This window comes from Triticum dicoccoides, chromosome 5B (genome assembly GCF_002162155.2).
Source record: "Triticum dicoccoides isolate Atlit2015 ecotype Zavitan chromosome 5B, WEW_v2.0, whole genome shotgun sequence".
Classification (NCBI taxonomy): domain Eukaryota; kingdom Viridiplantae; phylum Streptophyta; class Magnoliopsida; order Poales; family Poaceae; genus Triticum; species Triticum dicoccoides.
Genome location: NC_041389.1, coordinates 375858190 through 375869125, shown reverse-complemented (window position 1 = coordinate 375869125; position 10936 = coordinate 375858190).

Genomic DNA, 10936 nt, shown 5'->3' with positions numbered 1-10936 from the left:
GCTGTAATTTTTTCTTTCACGTAAAATTACAAACGTAAAACATAGTGTAAAATATACATAAAATGCTATTTTTCTTGTCTTATGATCTATATTTTGTTTTTGTCAAATTTAACATAGTGAATCCCTATGAATGTAACTATTTGTATTTCAACTATAATTTATTTATGAAACGATAATAAGATTATCTCGGGTGAAGAATAACTTATTCTGCATCCTTATATATATATATATATATATATATATATATATATATATATATATATATAGCCGGTCTATTCTGCTAATATTAGCAGAATAACTATTCTGATAACACTTCCGCACTGCACGCTCAACAGAAGCGAACTGCATCGTCTTTACGTTGGGCACTGCAATGCTTCACGGGAGAACTGCTTCATTTTCTGGTGTTCCGCCCGCATTTTCTGTGTGGAATGGTGTGTTGCGGGATGATTTAGTTTGTCTTTGCATCTCATTTTGCTTTTATTCTTTCCAATTTACAGGAAAATCTACTAGAGTGCTTGCAAATCGAGGGATTTGATGGACGAGCTTTCTCTGTTCGTTCGTGTTCGCAGCAGATTCGGTTTTGTGTGTGCTCGGATGTTGTTTTTTAGTAGGAATTCTTTGATTGCGTTCGTTTTAATCGGTCCGTTCACTCTATAATTTGTTAATTTTTAGGAGTTAGTTTTCAATTCTTGTTAATTTGATTGTGCGGGCGGGTGAGCTTCGTCCGCTCCTATGTTCTTGTTGATTTTTTGGATTTTGTGCGTCCATGCGTGTTTGAATATTGTAATTACTGTTGCTATAGGTTTGAATTCATTGTATCGCGAGTATAATTGTCATTTTTTGAATTGCATTTTTAAGTGAAAGCTGATGCTATTTGTCAAGTTGTCGGGTCTTCCATGTAATTTTTTGCGGGGGTATTTTTCCATAGTTTAGTGGTTGTACAATTTTTAGGCGAGTTATGGAAGTGCGAGTGAAATTGACACCTCTATTAGTCTACCACATGTCTGGAGTTCTACTGCTTCAATTTTATTTGTTGTAGTTGTGGCATACGTTGTAGTGCACTACATTTTTGTTAGTAGTGTACTTCGTTGTAGCTGCATTACAGTGGTTATGGCTGCTTATGAGATTTCTCTTTTCTTAAACTACATCCTGTGTTCTAGAGGACTGCATAATATGCACTTCCGTACTGCTTTAGCAGTGTGGTTAATGTTCTATTCTGCTATTAGAATGGGCGGTCCATTATGTGCTTGTGTTAGCTGAATAGTTATTATAAGAATTTTTTGAACTGCATACTATGAGAATTGTTTTTGGACATCATATGTTAACTGCAAAGTTTCGACCATTCGTATTTCCTTGTTACTGTTCAGAGGACTGCTTTTTTTATTATTAGTACCACACTATGTGTTTTGAGGGAACTGCATTACTGCCAACAACAACTTGTTTAAAAAGGATGATAAAATGATGTAGATTAGGTTGCATACTTTAAATAGGCATCATTCAAAGTGTTTGATGGACATAATTTTAAAAGCATACAACATAAGCAAAGCATTAGAAATATTGGTTGCTTCATATTAGACAGCCTAGAGTGCAAATATTGTAAACTTGAGGGAGTCTTCTTCTTTGTAGAAAAACACCATGGCCACTTCTCCGACCTCAGAGCCATTCTGGGAGATAAAATCTTTCCAACCAGTAGTTATGTTGATGCAGTCTTCAGAGTCAATGTGGTAGTCAGCTTGCATGTCTGCATACCCATTCTTGTGTTGTGTCTCCAAAGTAACCTTCCCTGAACTCGGAGCAAGAAATTTTATTGTGGATGACTGTTTTTGCATACTGGAATGGGTGGAAATAGAATTTTATAAGTAAACAACAAATGTTTTTCTTTATACTTAGGATGATATGTTTATGTTGACTTAAATACTTACATATATATGACTGCTATTTTCTAAAGTAGTTGCAATGTATGAACAAACTTATATACGGAATTGACCTCTAGTTTTACTAGGATATATATTATACTGCAACATGCTTGTACTGCAATGTGAGTAACAGTGTACTTCGCCAGCATGTTAAGAGAACTGCAACGCTGATCTACTAATCCTTTTTTTTGTTCGTGTGTTGGGGTTCTGATCTAACTAGTGTTGATACCTGGTGTGGTACTGAAGAAAAATAGGTGGAAGCATCTAGTCTTAATAGCTAACAAATATGAACAACAATACAAATTCTGTTTTGTATTGTGTTGACACCACTGAACAAATTGACTGAACTATATATTCAGATGTGGATTTGCAGGCTAGATTATGTCCAAAATTGTGAGGGGAAAAACATGCCCAACTTTCGTGCAGATCTGCGGTTGTGAGGCGATGAAGAAATGGCGCATGAAACCCCCTGTTGGGTATCATCAGGCACCCAAGCATGCTGCGCCACTCGGTGTTGGTGAGCTCTAGACCTTCTGCGTGCACGCATGTGTCCGCTACCGGCGCCATCCTTGCCAAACAGCCGCACTTACAGTCCATGGTGGGTTCAGTGGAATTCCAGAGAAGAGCTAGGGATGGGATGAACCCTAGATCTATGATTTGAAGAAAATGAGAAGCAGGGAGAGGAGTTGTGTTAGTCTGGAGCACGAATGGATGCATTTTTATGCAACCAATTGAGCAATGGAAGTAATAAATGTTGTGGTTGGTGTTAGGTCGTGGATTGGTTCTGATTCAGTGTACGCGAATGCATTTGAGAAGCAACATGACTGCTTACTTGAAAATAGTGAACTGCATTGTCATATCACGATGAATTGCGGAACGCGTGGTTGGGCCTGTGTTTGTGTATGGTATGTGGGTTTTTTTAATTTTCAATGGCCTCTCTTTTGTGTGTTGGCCCTGTGTTCGGGGAGTGAAGACGCATTGGGCCCAAGTCAGCCTGTGAGCATGGCTGGTTCCCGATGCATTGTGTGCGGCCTAATGTTTAGTCCCACCTCACCCGCGGAAGGCGCGCTCGACCTGTTTATAAGCGCTGGCGAGGCCGCCGTATCGAACTCCTCTGGTTACTTATTTGGGCTCTTATACACGGCGCTTGCTGCTCTATGCTCTTTGACCTGTGGGCCCATGTGTGGCGGCCCCATGCATTGTGACTCAGAACGACTCGCCTTCTGTGGGCGCAGACCTACTACGAGATTGGCTGGGGCCGGTTGCACCTGGGTGGTTAATTTTTTTCTTTGTATTTTTCTCTCTTAAGTATTTTTTTCAATGTCGGGGCGTGCATTGCTTTAGTAAATCATCCGTGCACTGCATTGATCAGGGTTCTATACTGCATGTGCACGCATTCCGTACTACATGTATAGTTCTCATTTTTGTTTTCGTGTTTTTGCTCTTATGTAATTTTTTTCCAATGTATGGGAGTGCACTGCTTAGTAAATCATGCGTGTACTGCATTGATTATGTTTCTGTACCGCATGTTCATATATTTCTGCACTACATATACAGGTCGCATTTTTCTTTTTGTGTTTTTGCTCTTATGTATTCTTTTTTTCAAATTTAGGGGCGTGCACTGCTTTATTGGGTATGTGTAAACTTCATTCGACAGAGTCTGTACTGCATTCATACACAATTTGCACTGCATGCGTCCTATTTGCACACTGCATCTTATTTCATTTTGTGCACTGCTCGAATCTAATGATACATAAGCAAACAACAGAAAACAAATTATCACAAGCATTCTGTATGACAAGTTCATCATCAGCAAACTATGTTCAACAGAAAACAATCTAACATAATCAAAGTTCATCATTACAAGCGATTCTGCATGGCAAGCAAACTATGTTCAGCAAAAGCAAATGATCATAAGCAAACTAACGATACATAAGCAAACAACATAAAGCAAATTTGATGATAATTCTAAAATGATGCTGGCATTGTTGGCTCTTGGCCGGCACCATCTTCTTCTTCACCAGTTAGCGTCTCCCCATCCCCAGCTGCTCCTGGCACGCTTCTTGGGGGGCTCCTCCTTCTCCAGCTTTGCACGACGAAGCCCGTCCTAGGTGAGGGTGATGCGGTTCCATATCTCGTACGTTGCGTAGGCATCCTTTGCCGCGTACTCGATGTGCCTCATGGACAGAGGCAGGGTGGCCCAGCGCTTGTGTTCGTCTTCGGTGATCTTCTTCTTCATGTTGTTGTAGTAGTCGTCGATGAGCATGCCGGAGACGTTTCCAAGGTAGTCCAACTCCTTGGTTGCCTCGGGCACCCTCCACTCCTTCTGGATGTTAACGAAGTTGGCAACCTCCAGATTGGCGTGCTCTAGCCTAGTTTTGTCGCCGTCGATGGAGAAGCCTGCAAAGGTGTACCTGGGGTCGGCGAGGAAGTTGTCAAAGACGGTGCACCTTTCAGCGGCGCTCATTTGGAAGAGCAGCACCGGGTGATTCTTGCCGATGGAGAGTTGGCAGAGGGCGGGTCTCTGCGTCGCTTTAGGCTCGTTGTTGTACTCGAGATTAGTGCCGATGATCTTGTGGTGCTGGAGGCTGAGGTGGCGCTCGTACTGTGAGAGGGAGATCACCATCAGCTTCTTGTCGTTGGTGTGGATGACGTGCAACTTGGTGTTGCCGTGGGCCTCCATGCCCTTGTATTCGTCGGCAAACGCCATCGCCGGTAGTAGGGCTTGGTGTTTTTGCATATTGATGTGATGGAGCAATTAGGTGGCAGCGCAATGGATACTTGTGTTGTTGTGGATGAGAAGGCCTTTGGCAGGGGTCTGAATTTAAGGGGAGGGCGCGGGGTGGGATGGCCGCATCGGATGAACTGCACGATCTCGCTGACGATGCGGTTGTGCAGATCATGGGTTGGTGTTGCGTCTGTGATCGTGGGCTTGTGGCGATGGAACCGCTCTGATTGGGTGGTTGTATGCGAATGTGTTTTTTTAACGTGGTTTTATTTTATTTTTGATCAGTAATTTTTTTAACCACCACTTTCTGTGCGAATGGGCATTTGTCACGTTTATATGTATCCTGCGTGATAATGAAACTACATTGGTTATAGTTCTGCACTGCATCGTCTACAATACAGAACTGCATTTTGTCTACAGGTGTGTACTTCACCATTTTTTGCGTGTCCTTGCTGCAGCCCCTGAAAAAAGTACAATGTATTCCGCAGTTTTACGAGTTTTTCGTTGTGTTCTATACCGTGTATTTATTCATGTAGGTAATCCGGAACTGGATTGCTATACCGGGCTGCATCGTGTAAAAAAATGCACTGCATTTTTCTAGTGCTGCGTACTACATCTGTTTTTTGCCTGTACTTACTGCAGTCCCTGATATGGGAGGGGTAGGGGTAGGGGTGGGGGGGTTGCCCCCCTTTTTTGGTGTGGCACTTATTTGAAGGTAGACTTTTTTTGGATGCTTTTCTTAACACGCGTGTTGTTTTTTATTTTAACTTTTTTTTACAAACTATATGTATTTTATTTTGTTTTACCGTCTGAACTTCATTATTCTTCATACATGTCGTGGAATTTTCACGTCAGATGTCCTAGCGTAAGGACTTACTCGTGGAGCCATTGCAACTAGGAAGCTTAAAGGGGTTAAACGGGACAAAGGACACGCGGTTTATACTAGTTCGGCCCCTTGCAGTGAAGGTAAAAGCCTACGATCCGATTTTGGGTGGGATTGCTTATGACTCGATAACCAGCGAGCGATTCCGCTTGACCTAGTTCTCGATCTGATGTTTCTTACACTGAACCGCCGCCGGGTCGTCCCTTTATATACAGAGGTCGATGCCCAGCGGCTCACAGAGTCCCGACCGGTTTATAACAGTGTCCGACTCGGTCTCTCTATTCTTGTCTTACAATACAAGTCATACATACATGGCAGTTTATCTCTACAGGCCTAAAGTCGCCTCTGGGCCTTGGGCCTTTAAGTGAGCCGCCATCCTCAAGTGTCTTCAGTGGCTTCATCATAGGTGTGACCCGGCCCCTCCTGGGCGGGTCATGCCTAATAGTTATATCCCCAACATTAGGCCCCAGATTGATTTGAACTAGTTCATGTCACTCTTCAACACTTCAGAAAAATATATTCTGCTTCCTCTTTATGCGAGAACTTAACCCGCCGTGACGTCATCTTCTGGATTTGGGATAACCCGCCATGACGTCATCTGTCATCAACTTATGCTTTGTCCAATATATCTCAATGGATCCTTATCTTAAAGATCATCCCAAAAATCGAGGCGTCCTTGTAGTTGGATAACTTATGCCTTTGGCCTCCTCGTTTTTCGCGCCCACTCATCAATTTTTCCTTATAAATAGACCCGACTAGGTATTTCCTCATTCTTCTCCTTGCCGCACCTTCTTCCTCATGCACCCTACTGCTGCTCGAGCGCCGCCACTGCCGCGCCCCTCGTCTTCGTCGACCTTGGCCGCTGCATCGACCTGAATCTGTCCAAAGAACGGCGACGAACCTCCCCAGCAACCCTGCAGCCGTAACCTTTCTTCTTCCCCTGCTCCAGATCTGCCTTAGGGTTCGTGGGTTCTTCCTGTGTTCTTCGCTATTCATCTGGGTTCTTCGTAGTTCTAACACTGCAGCCTCCTCTGATCCAAGAATAGTATAAAACTTATGCGATAACTGTTTCACACTCATTTTTATATCAGCAGATCCCTTTATATTGCAAAGAGGCCTTTTTAGAACTGATGAACTCATTTGTACTCTGTTTTTAGGTCTAGAATATATTCTTTTCTGAACAACCGTTTGATCCAAAATAGTAACTGCACTTTGTGAAACTTGTTTATGCCACACTTAGGCAAAAATCTGTATCTGTTAGATCCCCCTAGCCATGGCGACTCTTATCACGTGCTTAAAGATAATGCTTTAGTTGATAATCTTGACCGCCCATGGCGGCTTAAATAACCGAACTATCAATGATGCTTATGGCGACTTAAAGAATCTGTCATAATTATCTCATACCATTAGGCCCTTAGATAAGCCGCCATCTTGAATATTGACATTTCCTCTGACTTAAATTTGAACCGAAAATTTTATCCTTTCCTAGGCTTCCATCACCATGGCACCTAAGACAAGCACCTCATGCAACTGGGTCCCATCCATCATCACGGAGCAGGCTTTCGAAGACTTTGTGAAAGTTGGTTATCTGCCAAAAAGGGATGTCATGTATTACCGTGCTCCTGACCCGACAGAAGAGAGACCTCAACCCAAGGAAGGGGAGGTGATTGTTTTCAGGATCATATGAACCGGGGTTTCTCACCACCCGGCTCAAAATTCTTTAGAGACGCCCTGCACTTCTTCGATCTCCACCCTCAAGACATCAGACCCAATACTGTGTCTAATATTTGCAATTTTCAAGTGTTCAGCAAGGTGTATCTTGGAAACCCAACCTGCTACTCTTGAGAGAGTTATTTTACTTAAACCGCCAAAATGAATGTGCCAGCGGACAGAGCTTGGAACATGGCGGCGTCTCAATCCAGCATCGGAGAGACGTCATTTTTCCTTATGCCAATCCGCCGAGCCATCCAAAGGACTGGAATCAAACGTGGTTTTATTGCCAAGACACCTCCCCGGCTGATGAGAATCCTCTGCCGGTTTTCACGCCTTGCGTCTGGACTCCAATCACCCACTGCCTGAGAAGATATCACCTGCCGAACACAAAACGCTCGCCCCCACTTTGGCCAAAATCAAAGCTCTTCTGGGGAACGGGTTAAACGGCATCGACTTGGTCCGGGTCTGGCACGCCTGGCGGATTATTCCATTAAGCCGCCGCCCTGGTCTAATGTGCAGTTACTCAGGCAAGAAAGATGGCCCTCAGCGACACAACCCTGACAATCTGCCTGATCATGTCGTCAATGATATGACCAAGTGTCTCCTTAATGAAAGCTTAATAGACTACGACAAGGTGGGATTAAGCCCTTTCTGCGCAACCAACCCAGCTCCAGCGGTAAGTCACCAATCTGAACAAATCATTTCCAATGTTGATGTTTCATCTGTACTCAATTTTTTGCTGACTTTGCAGGCCAATGACAAATTCTAGAAAGTCAAATATGATCATGAGGCCGCAAAAAGAGCCAGGAAGGCCAAGAGAGCCGCTGCGAAGAAACGCGGAAAGAAACCCAGTGCCTCTCAGCAGCTTCAGCTAGATGATTCTTCTAAGTCGGAGGTAGCCCTTGACTCCCTTGGCTCATTTTTTAATTACCTTATTGATACTGATTATAATCAGGATGACACGAGCACGAGCCGCGGGGTGGAAGAAGAGGTAACTATTATTTCCTCCGACTCAGAGCCTTTGCCGCGCCAAAAACTCCGCCAAGTAACCCGGAAAGTAAGATTTTCACATCCCTTGGCTTACCAAGATCCTCAATTTCTTTTGAAGCGACAGATTCATGAGAGCTGGAGACAGACCCGGACCACGAAAGACGCGGAACTCTCCTCCGGAATACCCAATACACCAAGAAAGCGTCAGAATGAGGTCATCTCCGTCTTAAATTCCTCTGATCCTTTGGCGGGTCTCACTTGTCAGCCACTGAATCCTTCTAATTTGAATTACCAGGAAACCTCTCCTTCTTCCGGCGACTCAATTCAATCCAACTTCCGGCTTTCAAGACTGCTCCAGGGTAATGATGACTTTAATTATTTTGTACGTTGAATTTTTTATGCTTATACTGACCTTTTGATCTTTATGTAGAGGCAAAGCAAAGGTTAGCAAGAAGGCCAAGAAGGACAAGCCGGTTGATGAGCCAACTCTCAAAGAACCGGCGCTTCAGACGATCATACCGAAACCTCTGCTACTAAGCCGCTGCCTGAGCCAGCGCATGAACCGCCTACATCAGCCGCCGACCTGCCTGCCGAATGAGCTCTTGATGGCTCTGACAATCCTGAAGTCTCAAGCCCAGTTAAGACAAACGACCCTCAAGAAGCTGAAGTTGAGATTACCAAGACCAGTTACACTGAGCCGGGAAGGCCTACTGTGCTTGCCAAATGCACTGCCAAAGAAGAACTCCTAGAACGCCATAAGGTCAGATTTGACCTTACGGATTACTCTCACATGAGTGCATGAGATGTTTTATCTGGCTATTGATACGTCTCCAACGTATCTACTTTTCCAAACACTTTTGCCCTTGTTTTGGACTCTAACTTGCATGATTTGAATGAAACAAACCCGGACTGACGCTGTTTTCAGCAAGACTACCATGATGTTGTTTTATGTGTAGAAAATAAAAGTTCTCGGAATGACCTGCAAATCCACGAAGGCACCTTTTGGAATTAATAAGAATTTCTGGGCGAAAGAAATACACCAGGGGGCCCAGGGCCTGTCCACGAGATAGCCCCCCAACCCGTAGGGCACGCCCCCCTATCTCATGGGCCCACTGGACCTCCATCGACCTCAACTCCAACTCTATATCTTCCATCTCGCGGAGAAAAAAAATCAGAGAGGAAGTTTCATTGCATTTTACGACACAGAGCCGCCGCCAAGCCCTAATCTGTCTCGGGAGGACTGATCTGGAGTCCGTTCGGGGCTCCGGAGAGGGGGATTCGTCGCCGTCGTCATCATCAACCATCCTCCATCACCAATTTCATGATGCTCACCGCCGTGCGTGAGTAATTCTATCGTAGGCTTGCTGGACGGTGATGGGTTGGATGAGATTTACCATCTAATCAAGTTAGTTTTGTTAGGGTTTGATCCCTAGTATCCACTATGTTCTGAGATTGATGTTGCTATGACTTTGCTATGCTTAATGCTTATCACTAGGGCCCGAGTTCCATGATTTCAGATCTGACCTATTATGTTTTCATGAATATATGTGTGTTCTTGATCCTATCTTGCAAGTCTATAGTCACCTATTATGTGTTATGATCCGACAACCCCGAAGTGACAATAATCGGGATACTTCTCGGTGATGGCCGTAGTTTGAGGAGTTCATGTATTCACTATGTGTTAATGCTTTGGTCCGGTTCTCTCTTAAAAGGAGGCCTTAATATCCCTTAGTTTCCACTAGGACCCCGCTGCCATGGGAGGGTAGGACAAAAGATGTCATGCAAGTTCTTTTCCATAAGCATGTATGACTATTTACGGAATACATGCCTACATTACATTGATGAACTGGAGCTAGTTCTATATCACCCTATGTTATAACTATTGCATGAGGAATCGCATCCAGCATAATTATCCATCACTGATCCATTGCCTATGAGCTTTTCATATATTGTTCTTCACTTATTTACTTTTCCGTTGCCACTTTTACAACTACTACAAAAACCCAAAAACATTTATCTTTACTGTTGCTACTGTTACCATTACTATCATATTACTTTGCTACTAAATACTTTCCTGAAGATACTAAGTTATCCAGGTGTGGTTGAATTGACAACTCAACTGCTAATACTCAAGAATATTCTTTGGCTCCCCTTTTGTCGAATCAATAAATTTGGGTTGAATACTTTACCTCGAAAGCTGTTGCGACCCCCTACACTTGTGGGTTATCAAGACTAATTTCTAGCGCCATTGCCGGGGAGCATAGCTCTATTCTCTGAGTCACTTGGGATTTATATCTGTTGATCACTATGAAGAACTTGAAAGACGCTAAGACCAAGATTTTGCCCTCAACTACGAGGGGAGGTAAGGTACTACCATCTAGCTCTGCACTAGTTTCTCCTTCCGTTATTAGTAGGCTTGCGACACCTAAACCTGCTACTGCTATGAATTCTGATATGTCGCATGTTATTGATGATGCCACTTCTACTATGCATGATGAAACTACTTCTGTGCGTGATACTACTTTGCCATTAGGTGAATTTCTAGATGAACAACTTGCTAGAGTTAGGGGGAATGAAAATATTGAAGAACCTATTATTGATGATAGTGATGATGAACGTTCCCCCAATGATTATGTTTTACCTATTGTTCCTAAGGGTTATGTTATGCATGAAGCATCTTCTATGGAAATTCTTGCTTGCAATGAT